Raw genomic sequence first — 24,130 nt, 5'->3', positions numbered from 1 at the left:
CTCCACATCTCCTGACTCCACTGCTACTCCAGCCTCTTTCCATGGCTCCTGCTCCAGTCTACCCCCTCCCAAACCACCCTCCACCCCAGCCCTGTCTGTCTAGAAAGACAGATCTTTCTAGAACACGGATCTGGTGTCACCCCTGTGCTCAGAACCCTGCATGGGCTCCCTAACACTCGGGAAGGAAGTTTGAACCCCTCAGCCTGGTCTTTAAAACCCTTCACCGTTTGGTCTTTGCACCATTTCCTAATTCAATTCTGGTCAGACCCCAGGTCTCAGGTCCAGGCTCTGCAGTCTCTCTGGAGGACAAGCTGTGTGCAGGCCCTACTACCTGGGATGCCTCTTCCCCCACTGCTCACCTCTCTAAATCCAGCTCGATGTCACTCACTCTGGGGAAACCTTCCCTGACTTCTGCACCCTACTCTCCGTTCCCAGTTTGTCACTTCCAAATACTTAATTTGTTTCCCTTTAGTATTACCAAGCATTTATTTGTTTATTTTTTCCATCAGCTTTATTAAGGTATAATCGACAAACAAAAATTATATACATGTACAGGGTACATCCTGGTGTTTTGATATATGTATACGTTGTGGAATGATCACCGCAATCAAGTTTATTAACATGTCCATCACCCCCACATAGTTCCCTTTTTTTCTTGTAGTGAGAACACTGAAGGTTTACTCTCTTCGCAAATTTCAAGTATGCAATACAGTTTGTTAACTCTAGACTCCCCAAGTGCTTTATGGTGACCAAAACACTCTATGTCTCAAACACCTCATAGCAACTGTTGTTGGTGTCCACCTGGGACTCCAGCTTCAGCCATGGACACCGGTCAGCTCCCAGACACCGGTCCCTCCACTTTTCTGCCTGACGATGGCATTTTCTGAAGCCACAAGAGTTTGCTCTGCCCAAGCACAGGACAACTTGGAAAGGCAGAAGAGTGAATGCCCCCAGGAGCAACCTTCGGTCATGGTGGTCGGGAACCAATAGGTGAATGCCCAGCCTCCTTCAGGGAGAGGGTTCTGAAGTGTCCTCTCCACCATTTCTCAGAAGGTCCCCAGCAGGATGAGTTCTAGTAGCCGCTCACTAATGCACATTTTATTGACATTCCCTCCTGCCCCGTCTCACTCTCCACCTGCTCTGCCTCCTACTTACTGGGATCACCTCCCAAAGAAACCCCCTGTGCTCCTCACTGTCTCGAGGTCTGCTTCTGGGGGAGGCCAAACTAAGCCACACCTGTTTGCTTCCATTTCTCCCATAAGACTGGAAATGGCTCCCTGAGGCCTGAGCCACATTGAGTTCACCTCAAATTCTGGCGTCCAACAGTCTGAATTCAAATCCTGACTGTGCTGATCTGTATGACCTTGGCCAGGTCAGTCACTCGCTTGTACCCACAGGCTCAGCCAAAAGAAGTAGGAGATTCCCAGGCTGTTAATGAGATATATCCCAAGGTTGGGGAGAGGGAGCTATGTAGGACTTTTCCCTCTTCCTTCTTTCCTGTGTTTTCCAAATTTTTTGAGTGTTCATGTATTCCTTCACAGTGTGGAAGGAGTGTGGGCTCCAGAGTGAGCAGGCGTGGGTTCAGATCTTGGCTCTGTTACACACTGGCTGTGACTGGGAAAGCCACCCAACCTCACGGGGCCTCAGTTTCCACATCTGGAAAATGGACACAAGAATGAATACCTACTTTGCAAAATGGTTGTGACTTCTGTGATGGAAGCTTTTTGTAAACTGCACAGTGAATTGAGAGCCCGAGTTATTGTCATCCCTGGGGCTGGCATCAGGCCTGGCCTGGAGGAGGTGCCTGGAAAATGTTTGGAGAACAAAATGAGTGAAGCTGGTAGTGGAAACCCCAGGGTGTTCCTTATCCCATTCATTTGCTTGTTCATTCATTCAGTGTTCAGGACCCACTTGGGCCAAGCCCTGTGCTGGGCACCGAGGGTGCCCAGTTGCAGAAAGAACATCTCTGGCCTCAGGTGACTTGCTGTCTTCAGGGGAGATCCAAGAAAACCCACCATTCTGGGGGCTTGGGGGGTTGCTGACTGAGTATCGAGGAAGTATGGGAAGGCTTCTGGGGAGAGGTAATGCCCGAGCTGTGCAGGACTTAACCTGATGAGCAAGGGGAAGACAGAAGGGGCATTCCAGCATGAGGGGACAGTGCACCAAGGTCTGAAGGCCAGACTGGGCCCACACAAGCCACTATGTGCAGCTCACTGGAGCTAAAGCCTCGAGAGTTCAAAGGTAAAGCCAGAAAGGTCAGCAGGTGCTGGATCATCGTGACCTTGAAGTCCTCTGAGGCGTCAAGCTTTTCAGTTTAAGGTGATGGGGATCTATGGAAAATGAAGACAAGAGTGGGAAAGAATCTTTGACTTTCTTTGTGAACCAGGACAATTCATTTTGCCTCTCAGAGCTCCAGTGTCCTCAGCTGTACAATGGGCACATAAATACCACAATAGGGATGCTCTGAGGAGGACTTGAAGTATGCTCGTTGCCTGGCAGTGGAAGGTGTTCAGTGGATATGAACTAAATGAATGAATGAGTGAGTGAATGAATAAATAAGTTTCTGCCAGGATCAGGAGCATCCTGGTACCTTCACTCACGCTATCCTAAACTGGTGGACAGCTCCCAGACACGGGTGAGGGACCGTCTTTTCTGTCTTTTCTGAAGTCACAAGAGCTTGTTCTTCCCAAGCACAGGACAACTTGGAAATGCCCCCCACCCTCTAATCCTACCGTTTCCCTGCCCTGCCCCTTGCAGTAGGGCCTCCTATTCACCCACAGGCCAACAGACTAGAGGGCTGGGACTAGTTCTAGGGTCATGAAGTGAGTTAACTGCACAGACAGGTCCAGTGCTCTGTCCTTGCTCTGTGATGCCAGAAATGTCTTTTCTCTGGCCCGCAATATGGATGTGCCTCCAGGCCCTGCCCTGGTGCTTCCTGGGATGGGGAGGTGTGTGGGTTCCATTGTCTCCGTGAAGGGCCAGAACCGCCTGCCTCTGCCTCCCAGATGCCCGAGCCACCATCTGCTCCCACCCGAGCCCTCAGCTCTTTTCTTAAAATAATTCTTCTTGTTTCCTTGGAGACATCTCTCACATGGAAGAAAGGAAGGGAGAGAGGGAGGAAGGGAGGAGGACAGGTTGGGTCCCATTTCCTGAGTACCTACTGTGTGTCAGGCCTGACCCTCATCCCACTCCTTTGACATGGGGATCCCTTCTTCCCTTTTTGGGTGAGGTACTGAGGCTTGGAGACATGACATCACGTGCCCTAGATCTCAGAGGGAGTAAGAGCTGAGTCAGGATTCGAACCTGGCCCTGTAGGGCCCAAAAGCTAAAGCCTGTGTGACGTGAGGGAGAGGTGCATTTCGTATGGCCCTTGCCCCATGTCCAAGTGTCCAGGACACTGCCCATCCCCCCAAGTCATCCTCCCTTATTGATCAATTTAGAAAACGCTTATGGATACCTGTTGTATGTTAGGCCTCAGGCCAGACATGGGGCTGAAAGAGTGTCTCAGATGCAAACAGGAAAAACTCTTTTCCCTTGACACAGAGTGTGGGGGAAATGCGAGGGGCAGAAGGACCCCAAAAAATGACCACTTGCCTACTTATTTCCTGTGCATACACCAAAGACTCCAGAGGGACCATTTCAGTGGATCCTCCAAATACTCCAGCTTGTATGGTTTAAGAGCCCCATTTTCAGAGAGGAAATTGAGGCCCAAAGAAGCAAATTCACTTCTCTCAGGATACATAGGGAGCAAGCGGTGGAACCAGGATAAAGTCCCAGACACAGAAGATAACTTGCTGGAACTGCCCCCACAGACCTAGACAGAGCGCTGCTGTGGGATATGGAAGGGTGTGATGGCTGGGATCCCAAGGACCCTCAAGTGAAGAGGAGAAAACAGAAGGATGTGGACTCATGGGTCTCAGCCTCTTTTTGGCCTCAGCCTTCTTGAGCCAGCTCTGAGGCTGATACTACCAGGGTTTCTGGATACCGCCAGCCCAAGCAGAGAGACAAACCCCACCTGCTTTAATATCTAGTGAATCCCACTCAAAGCATCTCACAAACATGCCTCATCCAGTGGGCATCTGGTCAACCCCAAGCACTTGTGTCCCCTACCCAAGTAGCCCGTCTGGCTGACTACACTAGTCCAAATCTTGGGTGTAGAGGCAACTTTCACATCTCATGGCTAAGCCTAGAACAGGAGAGCATATTTCCAAAGATTTCGGGCAGAAGTGTGGGATCACCATCAACACAACGCCTGTGTGCTACGTGCTACACAGATTACACCCTGCCTCTCATTTTCCACTCTGCAGTGCAGGTCTTTCTTCAGGGACTGTGGCAACCCCGCAGCAGACAGAGAAAGAGGGAATTCCAGGTAGAGGGACCTGCATGAACAAAATGAAGGGAACACAGGGGCTTCAGAGAAAAGCAAACAGCTGAGTGCAGGTGCATGGGGACAGCAGCAGAGCAGAGTCTGGAGCAGGGGTCCAATCAGGAAAGACCTTGAGTGGCAGGTGAACAGCTCAGCCTTCATCTGGGAGGCAGAGCGGTGCTATCACAGGGTTTAGAACACAGGGAAGATGTGATTGTGTATTGTTTCATGGTGGCCAGTGTGGAAGATGGCTTTCAAGGGGGTGTGAGATGGGAGGAGGCCACTGCCACTGTCCAGAGGAGAGATGATGAGCCTGGGCTAGGCTGGAGATATGGAAAGGGAGAGGAAGGGGATAGTTGGGAGAGAAGTCAAAGAGGCAGACACAGGAGTTGATAACTGATCTGGATGGGGGCAAGGTAAGGGGAAAAGGAAAAATGAGACTCTGGTTTCTAGTGTGGGTGGCTGGTAGGGCCACCCTTGTGATGGCAGATCTGGGCAAAGGACAAAGGAGAGGAGGGCCCGCCTGGGGATTTGAGTCATATGAGGTATCTACAGGACACATGGTGCTGCCCCTCATGTGGGCTCCATGGCCCACAGTTTTCAGAGGTGTCCATCCACAGACTCCACTGAACCTCTGAACGATCCTGTGAGGTCAACACCATTATTCTCAGAGTGCAGGTTCAAGGCTCAGAGACTGACGGTGACTGATCCAAGGGCTCACGGAGTGAGGGACGGAGCTAGGTTTTCTTCAAGACCAACACTCTTCTCATGCACTCAAGGAGACTCCTAGTCACACGGAGGCTTGTAAGAAGACGTCCAGGAAAATGGGCAACCAGGAGAGAGGCTGAAGCCGGAGACAGAACGATTAAAGGCAGGGAGTAGACAAGGTCGTTCATAGAGAGGACATTGGGAGATGGGACAATCACCTGAGCAGAACCTCAAGAATCAGCAGGCTTCGAGAGTTGAGTCTAAAAGGATGTAAGCAGAGAAACAGAAGGAAAACCGAGAGGGTGCAGGCGGCAGAGCTGGGGAAGACCATGCTTCCAGAAGAAAAATGTGGCCAACAGTGTTAGGAAATGACTGTTTTTCCTGAGCTGCTCGTACCCGGGGCCTATGGCAAGGCTCCAAGGAGACAATGAAGGCACTTCGAAGCTGTCGAGCACTGGACACAGGCCAAGGGTAATTGTTCTGGTCCTGACTCTGCCACCATCTCCTCCAGGTGACCTTGGACAAATTCCTTTCCCTCTCTAGACCCCTGTTTCTCCCCCTGTCCAATAAGAGGTTTCCAGCTCTGGAAGCATTCCTTTATCCATTCTATTAGTTGAAGAAATATTTACTGAGAAACTGCTATGTGCCAGACACGTTCTAGGAATTTGGGAGACTTCAGTAAACAACATAGATAAAGATCCAGCCCTCCAAGAGCTTTCAGCTAGCAAAGGGAACTGGTCAATTAACCAAAAAACAACAACAAAAAAAACCCTTACACACAATAAAAAAGTAAATGACACAATTCGTTAGGTGGTTATAAGTTCTATGAAAAAAAGGGAAAAGGTAGATCAGGGTAAGAAGAGTAGGGGGTTGCTAAAGTTGGTGCAGATTATCAATTTTAAAGTCTTTTAATGTTTATTTATTTTTGAGAGAAAGAGAGAGAGGGGGTGAGCAGGGGAGAGGCAGAGAGAGAGAGAGAGAGAGAGAGAGAGAGAGAATCTGAAGCAGGCTCCAGGCTCTGAGCTGTCAGCACTGAGCCTGACACGGGGCTCGAACCCACAAACTGTGAGATCATGACTTGTGCCAAAGTCAGACGCTTAACCAACTGAGCCACCTAGGCACCCCAGATTATTAATTTTAAAATAGGGCAGCCAGATAGCACCGAGAAGGTAATATATGAGGAAGAGAGTGAAGGAGACATGACACCCCTGCAGATACCTGGGGGAAAGCATTCCAGCGGAGGGAGCAGCCAGTGCAAAGGTTCTAACGTGAGAGACGCTAAGATGTTCCCACTATAAAACATCCAAAAATGTTGGATTAAAAATATATACATGGAAATGGACAAGTCTTACAGGCCAGAAACAAATTAAGAATGTGAAAGCAAGGAGATAAACCTGCCCGGAAGCTGTGGGTGCTGTGCGGACACATACAGCTCAGGTAACACAGTCTATGACCCATGTAAGACTGAGAGCCAAAACAGGCAGGGGTCATTCTGCAAAAATTATAGATTTGGGAAGGGCTATAACACTGAAAAAAAGGGTGAATTAAAAAAAAAATCCTACTTCATAGAAGCAGGCAGCAAAGAAAATTGTCTGTTTCAGCCTGGCATTTTACAGAAAAATCTCCCCTGAGAAGGTATGGTCATTGACCGGCCCCCACATGGGTTTTAGGCCTGAATTGTAAGTATTGATGAGGTACCGAAAAAATTCAAGCTGAGAACTTCAATTTAAGGTGGACTCCAAGAAGGGCACCTGGATGGCTCAGTCGGTTAAGCATTGGACTTCAGCTCAGGTCATGATCTCGTGGTTCGTGGGTTCAAGCCCTGCGTCAGGCTCTATGCTGACAGCTCAGAGCCTGGAGCCTGTTTCAGATTCTGTGTCTCCCTCTCTTTCTGCCCTTTCTCCACTTGTTCTCTCTCTCTCTCTCTCTCAAAAATAAATAAACATTAAAAAAAATTTTTTTAATAAAAATTAAAGTGGACCCTGGGTGGAACCTGGGTGGCTCAGTCAGCTGAGCACCAGACTTCAGCTCAAGTCATGATCTCACAGTTTGTGACTTTGAGCCCCACATTGGGCTCACCACTGTCAGTGCAGATCCTGCTTTGGATCTTCTGTCCCTATCTCTCTCTACCCCTCCCCCGCTTGCATGTGCTCTCTCTCTCTCTCTCTCAAATAAATAAATAAAACATTTACATAAATAAATAAATATAAATTTTTTAAAAAGTGGATTCCAAAATTAACAAATCCAAAAGTTAGTTCTCTGAAAAAAGATCAAGAAGAGAAATAGAAAGGTAACACGAAGCAGATAACACAAGTTACCAACATCAGGAGTGAATAAAGGAATAAAGGACAGATGCTACAGACATTTAAAAGGTAACAAGAGAAGGGGCGCCTGGGTGGCGCAGTCGGTTAAGCGTCCGACTTCAGCCAGGTCACGATCTCGCGGTCCGTGAGTTCGAGCCCCGCGTCAGGCTCTGGGCTGATGGCTCGGAGCCTGGAGCCTGTTTCCGATTCTGTGTCTCCCTCTCTCTCTGCCCCTCCCCCGTTCATGCTCTGTCTCTCTCTGTCCAAAAATAAATAAAAAACGTTGAAAAAAAAATTAAAGAAAAAAAAAAAGGTAACAAGAGAATATAACACTTCCATGTCAAAAATTGGATAATTTCATTGAAATGGACAAATTCCTTGAAAAACATTACTTATCAAAACAGATACAAGAAGAAATAAAAGTTTTGAATAATCCTATATATATTAAAGAAATTTAATCTGTAACTTAAAACCTTCCCATAAAGGAAACTCTAAGCCCAAGTGATTTCACTGGTGAATCCTTTTAAATGTTTAGAGAATAAAAACATCAATCCTACAAATTATTCTAGAAATTAGGAAAGGAGGGAATATGTCCCAACTTGTGATTTCAGCCTAAACCTGTTACCAAATTCTAAGAAGGAAAGTTGTAAGCCAATACCTCCATGAATGTAAAAATACTAAATACTGTAATAATAATACTAAATGCTATAATATTAATACTAAATACTACCTGGTGGTATATAGCATAGAACATCATGACCCAATGCAACTTATTATACAAACACAAAGTTGGTTTGATTCAAAAATCTATCAATATAACTCTCTTTAACAGGTTTTTAAAAAATGATCATCTCAAAAGATGTGGGAAATATATTTCAAAGTCAACAACCATTCATAATAAAAACTCTCGGTCAACTAGGAATAGAGGATATCTTCATTAATCTTATCAAGGGCATCTGGAAAGCACCATAGCTAACATCATACTTACCGGTGAAAATTTGAATGCTTTCTTATTTAGATTAACTGTCCACTATCATTATTGTTTATTCAACATCACAAGCTAGCCAGAGCTACAAGGCAAGGGGAAAATGTACGAAATTGAAACAGAAAAGTAAAAATGTCATTATTTACAGAAGACATATTGTACATGTAGAAAATCCAAAAGAATCTACAAACTATTAGAATTAATAAGTGAATTTAGCAAGGTCTGTATATACAAAATCAATGTTCAAAAATTAATTATATTTGCATATATGAGCAACAATTAAAAATAAAATTTTAATGGGGTGCCCAGGTGGCTCAGTCGGTTAAGCGTCCAACTTTGGCTCAGGTCATGATCTCACAGTTGTAAGTTTGAGCCCCATGTTGGGCTCTGTGCTGACAGCTCAGACTTCAGATTCCGTGTTTCCCTCTTTCTCTGTCCCTTCCCCACTTGGGGTCTGTCTGTCTGTCTGTCTCTCTCTCTCTCTCTCAAAAATAAACAAACATTTAAAAAATAAATAAAATAAAATAAAAATTTAATAATACCATTGCAATAACACCAAAACTCATTAAATACTGAGGAATAACTCTAATAAAAAATGGGTGGGGCACCTGGGTAGCTCAGTCGGTTAAGTGTAGGACTTCAGCTCAGGTCATGATCTCACAGTCCAAGAGTTCAAGTCCCGCATCAGGCTGTGTGCTGACAGCTCAGAGCCTGGAGCCTGCTTTGGATTCCGTGTCTCCCCCTCTCTCTGCCCCTCCCCTGCTCATGCTCTGTCTCAAAAATAAATAAAAACATTTAACAAAATGGGCAAGTCTTCTACACTGAAAACGACAAAACCTTGTAGACAAAAATTAAATTAGACCTTAACAAATGGAGAGATATACTATGTTCTTAGATTGGAAGACTCACTATTTGAGAGGTGTCAGTTCTCCCCACGTAGATCTATAGATCCCAATCCCAATCAAAATCCTCTGGACAATTTGATAATCTCATTCTGAAACTTACATGAAAATTCAAAGGACTTTCAATTGTCGAGGTTATATTAAAGGATAATAAAGATGTAGCACTGGGGTGCCTGGGTGGCTCAGTGGGTTGAGTATCTGACTCTTGATTTCAAGCTCAGGTTATGGTTCCAGGGTTGTGGGATCAAGCCCCTCATTGGGCTCTGCACTGAGCATGCAGCCTGCTTAAGATTCTCTTTTTCTCCCTCTGTCCCTCTCCCCTGCTTATGCTCGCAGTCTCTCTCTCACAAAAAAAAATGAATGAATGAATGAATGAATGAATGAATAAACAAACAAATAAATATTTAAAAATAAAGCTGTAGGACTAACAATACTAGATTTTAGGGTATATTGAAAACTATAGCTCAGAGGACTAGGACCTAGAATGTACAAAGAACTCTCAAAACTCAACAGCAAAAAATATTCAATCAGAAATAAACCCACAAAAATAGAGTCAACTAATTTTTGAAAAAGGAGCAAAGGCAATACAATGAAGCGAAGATAGCATTTTCAACAAATGGTGCTGGAACAACTGCACATCCATATGCAAAAAAAAAAAAAAAAGAATCTAGGCATGGTCCTTAAACCTTTCACAAAAATTAACTTTCAAAAGACACATATGATGAAGGACTATTATCTAAAATATACAAAAACTCTTAAAACTCAACAGTATGAAAATGAACAGCCTAATTAAAAAATGGTCAAAAGACCAAAGAAGATAGACAGATAGAAAGTAAGCATTTGAAAAGATGTTCAGCATCATTTGTCACTAGGGAATTGCTAATTAGAACAAGGTATCTCTACCCACTGATTAAAATGGCCACAACCCCAAACATGGAAATCACCAAACGCTGGTGAGAACACAGGGCAACGGGCACTTCTCGTTTCATTGCTAGCGGGAATGCAAAATGGTACAGCCACTTTGGAAGACAGTTTCTTACTAAACTAAGCATACTCTTAAACTGTATGATCCAGCAATTATGCTCCTTGGCATTTACTTAAATAAACTGAAAACTTAGGTCCACACAAACACTTGTATATGGATGTTCATGGCAGCTTTATTCATAATTGCCCAAACTGGGAAACAACCAAGATGTCCTTCAGTAGGTGAATGGATAGATAAACGGTGGTCCTTCAGGCAGTGGAATATTATTCAGTGCAAAAAGGAAATGAGCTGTCAAGCCATGAAAAGGCACGATTGAAACTTAAGTGAATATTACTAAGTGATAGAAGCCAATCTAAAAGGACTTCATAGTGTATAATTCCAACTGGTGACATTCTGGAAAAGGCAAAACTAGGGAGACAGTAAAAAGGATCAGTGGTTGCCAGGGGTTGGGGGGAGGAAGAGATGAACAGGCGGAGTAGAAAGGGTTTTTACAGCAGTTAAGCCATTCTGCATGATGCTATAATGGTGGGTGCATGCCATACATCTGTCCAAACCCACAGAACGTACAACACCAGGAGTAAATCCTAATGTAAACTATGGGCTTTGGGCAATGATGATGTGTCAAGACAGATTCATAGATTTTAACAAGCCATTCTGTATAATTACACCACTCTGCTGGAGAATTTTGATAGTAGGGAAGGCTGTCCAAATGTTGGGGCAGCAGGTATATAGAAACTCTCTGTACTTTTCACTCAATCTTGCTGTGAATCTAAAACTGCTCTAAAAACTAAAGTCTTTACTTAAAACAAATCTAAACACACTATTACCATATAATCCAGAAATTGCACTCTTGGTCATTTATCCAAGAAATACAAAAACTTAAGTTCACACAAAAACTTATACATGAATGTCCACAGCAACTGTGCCAATAGTAGCTGAATGCTGGAAGCAACTCAGATCTTCACTGGGTAGATTGTCAAACAAACTATGTACATCCACACTATGGAATATACACCTCAGTAATAAGAAGGAAGGAAATATTGATATCATGGCAACTTGGGTGAATCTCAAGGGAATTTATGCAGAAAGAAAGAAGCCAATCCTAAAAAGTTACATAGTATGCAATTCTGTTATATAATTTTTTTCGAAATGACGAAATTACAGACATGGAGGACAGATTAGCCAGGGGTTAGGGATGATCCACGTGGTGGGGGAGAAAATGTGGGATGGAGGTGGGTATGGCTACAAAAGGGAAACACAGGGGATTCTTGTGGTAATGAAACTGTTCTGTATCTTGACTCGTGGTGGATACATGAACCTACCTGTGTGACAAAACTGAACAGAACTAAACACACACACACACACACACACGCACGCACATACACACAAATGAGTACAAGTAAAACTGGGGAATTCTAAATAAGATTGGTAGATTGTATCTATATCAATATCCTGGTTGTGATATTGCACTCTAGTTTTGCAAGATGTTATCATTGGGAAAAACAGGGTAAAGAGCACATGGGCTCTCTGTTATTTCTTACAACTGTATGGGAATCTACAATTATCTTAAAATTAAAAGTTTAATTACTTCACAGTACACACAAATGTCAAATCATTATGTTGTACACCTGAAACTAATATGATTATATCTCAATTAAAGGGTGAATTAAAAAACCTTAATTAATAGAATCAGCTAATTTAAAAAATAGTAATTAAAAAAATTTTAATGTTTATTCATTCTTTTGAGAGACAGAGTGCAAGTGGGGAAGGGGCAGCAAGAGAGGGAGACACAGACTCCGAAGCAGGATCCAGGCTCTGAGCTGTGAAGAACAGTGCCTGACTCAGGGCTTAAACCCACAAATCGTGAGATCATTACCTGAGCTGCAGTCAGAAGCTTAACCAACTGAGCCACCCAGGCGCCCCTAAAAAATAATAATTGAGACAGTGTGGGATCAGTGCACTGATAAACAAATAGATCAGGAGTACAGAACAGAGAATCCAAAAACAGATCTATGCATATTTGATCACCTAGCTAATGATAGCTCTTGAAATTCAGGGAAAGAATACATATTTTTGTAGTTTTAAATAAAAAGTGTATTAAAAAGGTATTTATTTTGTATTTTTCTATTTTCAATAAATAGTGCAGTCAAAACTGGATATCCACATGAAGAAAAAGAATGTTGATCCTTATCTCACATCATTCACAAAAATTAATTCAAGATAGAAGATCATATATCTGTACATGGAAACTAAAAACAATAAAAGTTCTAAAGAAAATATTAATAAATATGTTCATTTCTTAAAAACTTCTTAGAAGAATGATAAATTAGATTTCATTAAAAGTGAACTCTTCAGGGAGCCTGGGTGGTTCAGTCTGTTGAGCACCCAACTCTTGATTCCAGCTCAGGTCGTAAGATCCTGATCCCAGGGTGGTGAGATCAAGTCCCATGTCAGGCTCTGCACTAAGTGTGGAGCCTACTTGGGATTCTCTCTCTCCCTCTCCTTCTGCACCTCCCCTGCTCATGCATACCTTCTCTCTCTCTCTCTAAAAAAAGGGGGGGGGCATTCTTCATTTAGGAGATGTGAAAGGTAGGCCTCAGATTGGGAGAAGGTACATTTTGAATATATGCATACAACTAAGGGTTCATATCCAGAACATACAAAGAGTTCCTAAGAATCAATAAGAAATAGACACCCCAAGTTAAAAAATAAAACATATCAGAACAGTTGAATGATGAAGGCCTCGCAAGAGGGGCCACTGGCCTGTTCACACCTCAAAGGCTCACCCAGGACCCCAAGCCCCCTGGGCAGGAGGACTCCCCTTGGTTCTGGGCAGCACAGGGCCTGAGCTCCATCACAGCTTCCCCTGCCCTCAGCAAGAGAAAATGGATTTAAATCATGGTGCTCCAAACAGGCTCTAGAGGAAAAAAGACTGAAGAAACTGGGTCTGAGATAGCTCACAGTGGTGGATTTCAAATTATTGTCAGGATTGGGGGAGGTCTGGGATTGGATATTTCTCAGGAAGGTGCAGGATTTCCTGAAGGAGGGGATTGATCTTGGGCCTGAGCACCACTGGCCAAGCAGCTGCCCTAACCAGCCACTGTGGGCACAGACTATCAAGGTGGAAAGATGAGAGAACCCCCCCTGGGAACCAAGTGTGGGCAATGTTAGTTCCTCTTGTTGACACTACAGACTGTCTGCCCTACACCCACCAACACTGACTGATCCCAGACACTTGATGCAATTGGGGGTTCCAGCACTTCAGAGACAATTCCCAGGAATTCCATTGTTTGTAACCTCAGTTTTCATGATCTTATGAGGAAACTGAAGCACAGAGGGATTTAAGATGACTTGTCCCAAATCGAAGAGAAAGTAAGTGGCAGAGCCAAGAATCTAATCTAAGCAACCTGACTCCAGAGCCTTCTATGGAATGAACTATGTGATCTCTGAGTTCACTAACTCTAGAAGTCATGCTTTGAAAGATTCTATTTCCTGGGGCACCTGGGTGGCTCAGTTGGTTAAGCATCTGACCGGCTCAGATCGTGATCTCACGGTTCGTGAGTTCGAGCCTGCATCGGGCTCTGTGCTGACAGCTGAGAGCCTGGAGCTTGCTTCGGACTCTGTGTCTCCCTCTCTCTCTGCCCCTCCCCTGCTCATGCTCTGTCTCTCTCTGTCTCAAAAATAAATAAATGTTAAAAAAAAAAAAAACTTTCAAAGATTCTATTCCATAGCAGTGCTAAAATAAAAATAAAGGAAAGTGGACAAGTAGTGGGAAATTTCTTGAATTTTGAGCTGCAGACTCCCAGGACTAAAAGAGATCTTGGGGGTCAGTTAGCTCAAACCACTGTTTACTGCTGTGCACACAAGTTCAAGAGGATTTCCTGATGTCCCCCCAACAGCATCAACGTATCTGCAAATAGTGGACTAGAAGCAGATACAGATGCACATCATTTAAGTGGAATGTGAGGATCCAAAGAGCTCTGTAAACTGAAAGTTCTTTCACGGTTAATTGCTGGTTGGCTCATTTGCAGGCAAAAATCTGACCTCAACTGACGTGAGGCTGTTGTATACCAATAAGTGTGATTATTTACATATTTTGCTGCAGATATATCAATTAGTTTCATTAGAGATACTACTCCAGACTCAGTAGTGTCCCAGAGTTGGTACATACTGATTCATGGGAGCTGTTTGTTAAATATTTGGGAATTTTGTAAGCCATCCAGTTGGTAGCTTGAAATGAGATGTGGCTGGAGTATTTACACCATGGAAATCAGAAAATGCCACAAATCAGGCTTAGAAAAACTTTCTGAGCATCAGTTTACCAGAGCACCACTGCCCTACACTCTGCAGGAGGTGTTACATAATGTGGAGTACATACCACTTTATTTTTCCAGTAAATTCCAATTAATTCTAAGTTCCAAAAAAGGGGGGCAACAGATGTGAACATGGACCAAACAGGATATCAAGATAGCCAGTAAACATAATAGGTGTTCTACATCATTAATCATCATGAAAATACAAATTAAGGCACAATGAAACACCACTACATCCCCACCAAAATAGCAAAAATAGCAAAAAAAAACCCCACACACAATGCTAAGTGCTGGTGAGGGTGTACAGCATCTGGAACTCTCATATCTGGCTTGTGGGAGAGTAAATTGGTAAATTTAGTATCTCCTAAAGCTAAACATCCACATACTCCATCACCTGAGAATTTTACTCCTGGATATTTACCCAATAAAAATAAGTGTTTATGCTTAGCAAAAGTAATATACAAGAATGTTCATAGCTTCACTCATAATGGCACCAAACTGGAAAAAACCCAAATGTCCATAAATAGGAGAATGGATAAATGAATTGTGGTATATTAATATAATGGAATACTATACAAATTATCACCATATACAATAACATAAATGAATCACATGTTACATCCAGATAAGGAGTCCTGCATTATTCCACTGTATAAAGTCTCACAACTAATCAGAATATTGTTTCCCTCAAAAGTGTTGTAGACTTTACTTTTCATAGGAAATAGTTCAATTTTTGAAAGTATAAAAAATACAAAATAAATTCTGTGGTACTCCGGATGCTCAACAGAAGCAAAACCAAATCCTCCTTGGAAGAAAACATTCTTATTCTAGCCATCAGTGAATTCTCACGGATATAGTCCAACTGACAACTAAAAAATTTCAAAGCATTCAAAAAACATGCCACCTTGAGCAAGACAGAAGAAACATCAGATAACAGAATCAGATCCCCAAAGATTTCAAATATTTGTATTATCAGATTGAAAATATAAAATAAATACACTTCTGATGTTTAGAGAAATACAGAGGAAGTTGAAAACACAAATAAGGAACAAGAGACTCTCCAAAAAGAACAGGTAGATTTGAAAGACAATGAAGTCAAACTTCCAGAAATGAAAATGTAATAAAATTGAAATTCAAAAATTTTTGGAAAGTTTCAATAGCAGTTTAGCCTCAGATGAAGAGAAAAAAAAATATGACCTAGAACCTGAAGAAATTATCCAGAATATAGCAGAGAGAGGAGAGAGAGAGGCAGAGGGAAGAGGGAAAATATGAGGCACAGAGGACACACTGAGAAGGTATAACAAATGAATAGAGTTCCAAGAAGAGAAAATAGAAGAAGGGAGGGAGGAAAATTATTTGAAGAATTTTCCAGGCCTGATGAAAGGCATGAGTCTTCAGATTTAGGAGTCATGATAAGTCCAGGATGGATAGAAACACAAACACACAAAAAACCAGCCTAGATGTCCCATAGTCCAACTGCAGCCACCTATGACAAAGAGAAGATCTTAACAACTATGTGTCCAATGAGGAGACCTTTCCAGTACCAGGTATGCTTCATAGGACCCAGAAGCTACCCTTCCAGCTAACACCTGAGAGGGGTCATTTGTCACTTTGACTTAGAGCCTTTGTGAGGCAATATACCTCAAACCGAACAATAGATTTCAAACCCAAAGTGGAAATGTGCCCAATAACTGGGCCCTCACCTCGTGGGGAAAGGTGTTCACTCTCTCCAGGGCTATTTTCTATAAAGACTTTTCCTTGGCAGCCACACCTTCTAGAAATCACTGGAAGCTGAGTGGCACTCAGCCTTCCCACTCGTCTCCGTGCTTCTAGACTCTTCCTTTCCTGTCCATTCTTCATGTAGGGGCCAGAGTGATCTATTCAAAACACAACTCTGATTCTTACACTTGTTTGCCTTTCTTCAATGCACACCCACCTCCCCCAACACCCTGCACCTGCAGAATGAAGTCCAAGCTTCCTTAACTGGCAGTCGAGGCCCTTAGGATCCAGCCCTGATGAAGTTTCTAGACTCATCTATCTCCCTCCACTTCTGCCTACCCACCCTACTCTGCCTTTTCTCAAGGCCCTGTGTTCTTTAATATCTCTGAATAATGTGCTGTTTCTTCCCTCTGCCTGGCAGGCCCCTCTCCCTCTTGAGTGTCTTGAAATTTTAAGCTCATCCTTTTAGATTTTGTTTAAATGTCATACAGTCACAAAGGCCTCCCTGATGTTCTTCCTATCCCAACACCAGTGGGATGCTTCTGCAATTTTATTTTATTTTAATAGAATAAAATATTTTTATTACTGAATTTTATTTTAATAAAGTCATGGTATTTTTCATATTACACTGTAATGATCTGTTGTTTACGTGTCTGTCCTGTTGCACTTGCCATACGCTGTGAGCATATTGAGGTCAGGGACCAGGTCTTACCATATCTGTGTCACCAGGAATCTGCCAGGGCCTCATAGTGGGGTGGATCCCATCCCATGCAGAAGGTAGGAAAGTGAGCATGAAAGGTGAAACATGCATAGTTAAACCTGACCTATGATTCGTGAGTTCGAACTCAGAGTCTGGCTCTATGCTGACAGCACAGAGCCTGATTGGGATTCAACGTCTCCCTCTCGCTGCCCCTATACCCCCAGCCCCCTGCTCTCATTCTCTCCCTCAAAAAACAATTGCCCCACGAGATCCAATAAATTGTCCCTGAAATGCAGCATTCGTGGTTTTGCATTCACCAACCTATTTAGTAACATGTTCCTATAGAATGATTTGGAAAGTCACATGGCTCAGCTCACACTCCCTGAGGGACACACACCCACTGCCTGGAATGGCAGGTAGAGTCAACTGTGCTTTTAAAATTAGTTTTCTCTCCCTCTATCTTGCTCAGAATATGGTTGAATTCATGTAAGATAAATGTGCACATAATTCACCTACACAGCTGAATAAATGAAAGGACAGACAGATGAAAGAGGGGGTAGGGGGGTCAATTTGTGAGTGCATGGCTGAATAACAATAACAATAGCACTAATGCTAATCATAATAGGTGATATTTATCGTGCACTTAATATGTGCTGGGCACTCCCCTAGACACTTTATGTTTATTGATCCATTGAATCTTCAAACAACCCTATGAAGTTTATACTATCACCCCAATTTTACAGGTGAGGAAATTGAGTCATAGTGAAAGTGAATGAGATATAGAGGTGGATGGATGGATGGATGGATGGATGTGTAAGGTGGCTGGACTGATGGAAGGGTAGTAGACAAACAAATAAAATAATACCTGTTCTTTTGTGCCAGATTGAGCCCTGCCTTGTTATCTCCAGCCTTGGTGCCTGGACCTCAAAGGTCAACCTCAATCTAAGCTCTTTGTTCTCTGACCCCCTCAGACTACGACCCCCCATCCTGCATTCACAATGCTGCCTTTGCCTCCACTTAGCACAGCCTCTCACCCAATGGTCTACTAGTTTAGACAGCCAAACCCATCTACTCCTTTCAGGAGCAGATTATACATAGAGCAGATTATGTGGCAAAGATGGCCACAACAGGGTCTGCAATTCCCCATGCTTTCCCATCGAGAGGTGAGGTCTGTGTTCCTTCCCCTTGAACCTGGGTGGGCTTGGGACTATTGCAGAAGTGAGGCAAGGCTAATTTCCAAGGGTAGGTCATAAAGGGTGACACAACATCCACCTGGCCCTCCTGGGATGCTTGCTCTCAGAACCCAGCCACCATGCTGTGAGGAAGCCCAATCTAGTGCAGGGAGAGAGGGCACAGAAAAGCCACGTGTAGTTGTTCTGGCTGAGAGCCCCACTGAGGTCCCAGCTGATAGCCAGCATCAACTGCCAGACATGTGAGTGAAGACACTCCAGATGATTCCAGCCGCCGGCTGTTGAGTCACCTCTAGTTACGGAGGTGAAGACCCTAGACATCACAAAGCTGGCATACCCACTGTGCCCTGTTTATATTCTTGACCTACAGACTGTGAGCAAAATAAAATGGTTAGTGCCACTAAGTTCTGGGGTGGTTTGTTTTGCAGTAATAGTAACCTGAACATCCTCCCCCTCCCTGCACCAGCCAGGCCCTGCCTTGACATTCCTAGGGAAGGTGGGGGCGGGGGGCGGCACCTGAGCCCCTGGCTGCAACTGAATCCTGTGTCAGCTGCCTCCGAGGCCTGTGGGCACAGGGAGCAGGCCTCTACCAAGCTCTCCTCCCCCGACTCTTCAGGGTGGAATGAGGTCAGCTTCCAGGTGTCCCGGATTCCCTGCAGACAGGGGTCAAGACCAGGCTGGGGCCCCTGCTGATGAGGCAGGGCCTCGGCGCAGGAGCTTGACCCCAGCAAAAGCTTGTTCTGGCTCCATCTGAGCCTGGCCTGGTTTGCTTCCAGGTTTTGTTCTTTTAAAAACTGGTTCACTCAGTGGGTATTTAAGACAAAAACCACAGACCTTGGTCTGATTTAAGGGGAAAAAATAGTATTGGGGTCTGGGAATCTGACAGACCTAGGCTGAACCCCAGCTCTGCCACTTGCCAGCCGTGTGGTCCGGTAAATTACATCACCTTTCTGGGCATTGTCTGTGTAGTGGGGATAAGAACAGCTGCCACCTCCCGGGTTTGTTATGAGAGGAGATGAGCTGAACTACGGGAGCGCCCTACTCAGTGCCTGGCACACAGCAGGAGCCCAATAAATGCCAGTTGCCTTTCCTCATTTCTGAGGGGAGTGTGGCTCTCTTTCATCCACCAGGCGTAACACAGAGGCTTGTATACCCAAAGTGCTCAATAAATATATCCTAAATGAATGGATGAATTTCTCGGCTCATCTCTAACCTCTACCCACACGTTGACACATTTCTCTTTCCCAATAGACACTGACCCCCTTAGGGCAAGGGCAAGGACACCCACTCTTATTCACCTTTCTTTATCCTTTTGCCTCCTCAGCATACAGCAGGTGCTTAGTCAGTGACTACTAAAACAAATAAGTGCCCCCTTGGTTCAGCAGAGTCCTCAGGTCAGGATTTGCATCGGGTTCCTGACGAGGGTTGAGGTGAAGCTGCCACAAGGCAGAGGTCTCTGCCACCTGGTTTCCATCTACCATCAGCCTCTACTTACCAGAACCGTCTGCTGACCAGTGCTTCCCTACCTAGAGCCTCAGCCCTCTGTATTTTGGTCATCACAGCCCACACAGTAGATGCACTCCCAAGGCTGTATGCAGGCCTTAGACACCTCTCAACAATTTTTGTAGGTCAGAAAAGCTGCACAATTCTGGAGGGTGTGTTAGGCTAGGTGCCCCAAATGCAAATCCTGGATGAGGATCAGGGTGCAGTAGTTTAGTTGGGATGCAGGGAATGAGTCAGGAAAGGGAGGGAAGCCAAGATGGGTGCTGATACTCAAGTTATTGTCGTGGGCGATCGTTGCACTGAGGGGCGAGGAAGTCTTTCTCCACACCCCCTCATCCCCTTGGTCAAGAGTGGCTCCTGGGGTATTAAGCTCCCCCCCCCCAGAACTTTTGGTTGAGTGTGCTCCCTCAGCAGAGAACAGAGAGACCATGAGCAGACACCTCTGGGAACACAGCACAGTATTCACGTGAGCATTTGTGTCACAGGGGAGTGACTTAACATACAGCAGTCACTCACGGCTGGAGGTGAAGGTGAGAGGCTCTTAGTTCTAGGAGTTCTGGGTTAAGTCTGTCCCTTTACCTGCCACTCAAGAATGCAAGTGAGTGCGGGTGACACCATTACAGGGATAACTCTGAATCCACTCAAATTGATCATATTTAAAGTAAATCATTTGGAGAATCTAGGACTTTAAGTTATTTGTGTGACAAACCTCAGATCCCAGTGGAGAGGCTGGAAACTGCAGCACAGAGACAGTAACGATCCTCTGAACTGCCACAGGCAGATTCCCTCTGATCCCTTCTGTGTCCAGTGGGCTGCAGACTCCAGCCCCTCTGACCTCTCTGCAGGTCCGAAGACCCTAGATGACAAGAGGAAGGGACTCTTCCAGGGCCCCCAAAGTTTTCTGCACCTCTGCCCAGACATCCCTTCGGAAGCCGGTCACCTCCAGTCTGCTCCTTACCTCTTAGCAGGTGAATTGAGGCTTCCTGCTTATTTCTAGACTTTTCCTGAACCCATTTCAGGAAGGACCAGCTCTGAATAGCAGACTTGGGACACAACAGTGATCATAACAAAGACAACAGCAACAGCAGCAACAATAATAATGATGATGGTATAGGTGGCCCCCAACTTCCCATGGTTTGACTTAGAGTTTTTGACTTTACAATGGTGTGAAAACGATACACATTCAGTAGAAACCACACCTCCCAATTTGCATTTTGATCTTTTCCAGGGCTAGGCACGCACAGGAGGATGCTTTCCCGTGGTGCTGGGGCAGCGGCAGCGGCAGCGAGCAGGGCTCCTAGGGTACGGGAGTAAACAGCTGATACACTTGGCAACCGCTCTGCACCCAAACAGCCCTTCTGTTTGTCCCTTCCAGTACAGTATTCAGTCAACTCCTAAAGTGAGATATTCAGTACTTTGTTATAAAACGTGACTCGTGGGAGATGACTTTGCCCAGGGCAGGCTAATGTAAGTGTTACGAGCACACTGAAGATAGGCTGGGCTGAGCTCAGATGTTTGGTAGGTTAGGTGTATTAAATTTTCGACTTACTGTATTTTCCACTTATCAGGACATTAACTCCATCGTGAGTCAAGGCAGATCTGTACTTGTCCCTTGAATCCTTTTTAGAGACAGGCAGAACATGGAGAAAATGGTACCTCATATTTCTTTAGCATTTTGTGGGCTTATCACATAAATGCTGCCTCGGATACTAACAACTTACTGAACACTACCAAGCGACAATTGCTGGACTCACAGCAATGAACAAGATGGACACAGTCCCTATCCTCATGGAGCCTGCATTCTCGTGGGAAAGGTGGACAAGAAACAAGCAATTATAACAAAGCATGATCATAAGTAGTAGCATTTGATAAGCATCAAACGCTGCTAAATTCTTTGCATGGATTGCTTCATTCAGTCCTTACAACCAATATTTTGAAGTGACAGCGTTTTGGCCTCATTACACAGACCAAGAAACTGAGGGACAGAGAGGGTAAGCAATCTGCTTGAGACCACACAGCTGGCAAGAGGCACATCTGGCAATTCTGAAACCAACCAGGCTGTTTCACCCTTATGCTTTCTGCACCTCAGTTTCTGTATCTGTAAAATGGGAGCAAATAAATAATAGTCCCCCCAAGTCCCACCCATGGCCATCGTGTCATTGTCAGGCTTAACCAAGGCAGTGATGGGAACACTGTATAAATGGCCAAAGTGTGAGCTGCTGGTTTTCTTATTCCTGCCTGAAGCTCTGGCCTCCTGTGCTTGCATCTTGCCCCTGATGGCTGTCCGTGCATGACCAGAGCTGCAGCCCCCTGGCAGGGCTCTTGGTTAGTGGAGAAATCACTGTTTGCCCTTACGAACTCTCTAATGACAGCACAGTTCTGTGGTGTCTGTGCTGATTTAATTATAGATTAATCAGGAGAGCCAGGGCAGGAGCTCTCCTCTTGTCCCCAGCAAGCTGGAACGTGACCCCTACATGTGCACATGCATGTGAGGGACAGAGGTGGCTCCCTGGCTCAGGGGATAGCTACAGTGAGTCCAGACCCCTCTGCCTGCCTCTGACCAACACCTCCCAAGCTGAGTTCCCATGACCAGGCCTTTGCTGTTCCTTAGATACCGAATGCCCTTTTTATCCCATCCTATCTCTTCACAGTCATGTTTTCAAGGCTCAGCCTAAATATCACCTTCCACAGGAAGCCTTCCCTGATGCCCCCAGGTTGGATGACTTCTTCCCCTTCTGAACTTCCAGAGAGGTTGACCTGGCTTCATCCGGAGGCCCTGACCACTACCCACTCTGAGCTCACCTCCCTCCTGGGATAGTATCTCCTTGAAGACAAGTGTGTCCCTAGCGCCCAGCCTGGGGTTGGCATCGGTAAACTGACTGAATAATGAATGGAGTAAATCTACACAGAAATTCCCATGGGCCCAAAGAACCTAGAGTCAAGAGCCCAGCCTTCTTCCAGTCTCCCAGTCTCCCCGAGGACTGCTGTGCCTGCCTGGTAGGGCTCACACATCCAGGTGATCCCTGTGGCCCTTCTCAGAGGTTAGACGGCCTCCTTGGGCTTCTCCCACCTGCCTGGGGACTGGCCTCCTGAAGCTCACTTATGGGGAGCTCGTATCCACAGATGGCACAGGCCAGAGAGAACTAAGCCCCGAGTCCTTGCCCCTCTGCCAGAACAGACCTATGACCATCCGGCTGCCTTATGTCTTCCCCATGAACCAGACCAGAAGACCCACTGCTCAGCAGTGACTGTAGTGAGGACAGAGAAATGTGTTGATCCCTTACAACACCCCCACCCCCCACCCCATGATCATTATGTACATTACCTCATTTAAGTGACTCAGGGCAGTGGCCCTTCTTGGCCCCTTTGGCAGATGGGTAAACTAGAAACGGAGCAACTTCATTAGTAAGTTTAGCCCAGTGACACCCCACACATGCTGTACCCTATGCCAGCTGGGGCCCTTGACCCCTGACCCTGGGTCACCCTTGCGTGGTGGGATCTGTGGGCCTAGGCTGGTACCTACTGCGGCTGGCATCCTCTGGGGTGTCATGAATGAACCACCTCAGGAACATGCAGGCAGGCCCCTTGTGCTCAGCGCTCTGGGCTAAATCTGATCACAATGTGGGATAAATGAAGCGGCAGGATAAATGCATTAAAAATCACGGTCAGAGGAACATGCTGTTCAGGGAGGGGTCTGGGGAGGTGGGAAAGGAGCAGCAGGAGAAGGCCAGGTGCTGCCAGCCGCTCCCGCTCCCGTACAGCCCCAGATGAAGTTCCCTTCCGTGGGGGAGGACCCTCCCCCTATTTCTACCCTCCCCTGGTTCCTATGGAAACGCAAAGCAGAGCATTTAGGAGGGGAAATGCCTAGCTATGAGCGATATGGGGAGGGACTCAGAATAGCAGCTGGGACTGGGGACAGGGGTGGACAGTCTCTTTCCTGACATGGGGTGAAGTTCCAGAAGGGCCTGGTCTAGCCCAGCACCCCCAAAGGCCCCTTGGCAGCATCCAGAGATGCAGTGTCGTGAGAGAAGCACTTTTGGCCAAATCAGGGCCAAGCACGGGTGGTGCCTTTGGGTAATAACATAATCATAACAGCAGCTGAACAGCCACAGGGCATTTGTGCCTTGCCCCACAATGAGAGGAAGGCCTGTGACATCTCTCTTACAGGTGGGGAAAGGGAAGCTCAGAAGTGTAAAGCGACTTGTCCCACGTCCCACAGGTGGGAATGGGCCAGGCAGCCTGGCACCAGGAATCTCTCTTCACTGCACTGCATGCCTGCTGTGGCACCATTCCATTGTAACAGCACCTCCTTCACAGGGTAAATCATTCATTCAGCGAAGATTCATTGAGCAGCTACTCTGTTTTAAGCACTTATTCTAGGCACTGGGGATGCAGCAGGGAGCAGGCCAGACAGAGCTGCTGCCTTCAGGAAGTGTACTTTATTGGACAGAGATGG

General features: G+C 45.4%; 1 long non-coding RNA gene across 1 annotated transcript; it reads right to left on the bottom strand.

Annotated features, from left to right (window-relative positions):
- Positions 1 to 492: 492 nt before the first annotated feature.
- Positions 493 to 22,948, bottom strand: LOC131485707 (uncharacterized). The gene is made up of 3 exons (XR_009248972.1): positions 16,994 to 22,948; positions 16,266 to 16,439; positions 493 to 1,656 (listed from the first exon to the last, which is right to left on the bottom strand). It is a non-coding gene; the product is annotated as an uncharacterized LOC131485707 (long non-coding RNA).
- Positions 22,949 to 24,130: the final 1,182 nt, after the last annotated feature.

Source organism: Neofelis nebulosa, chromosome 9 (genome assembly GCF_028018385.1).
Source record: "Neofelis nebulosa isolate mNeoNeb1 chromosome 9, mNeoNeb1.pri, whole genome shotgun sequence".
Lineage (NCBI taxonomy): Eukaryota > Metazoa > Chordata > Mammalia > Carnivora > Felidae > Neofelis > Neofelis nebulosa.
Note: the sequence above shows the minus strand (reverse complement) of the source record. Positions and strands in the feature narration are given on the sequence as shown.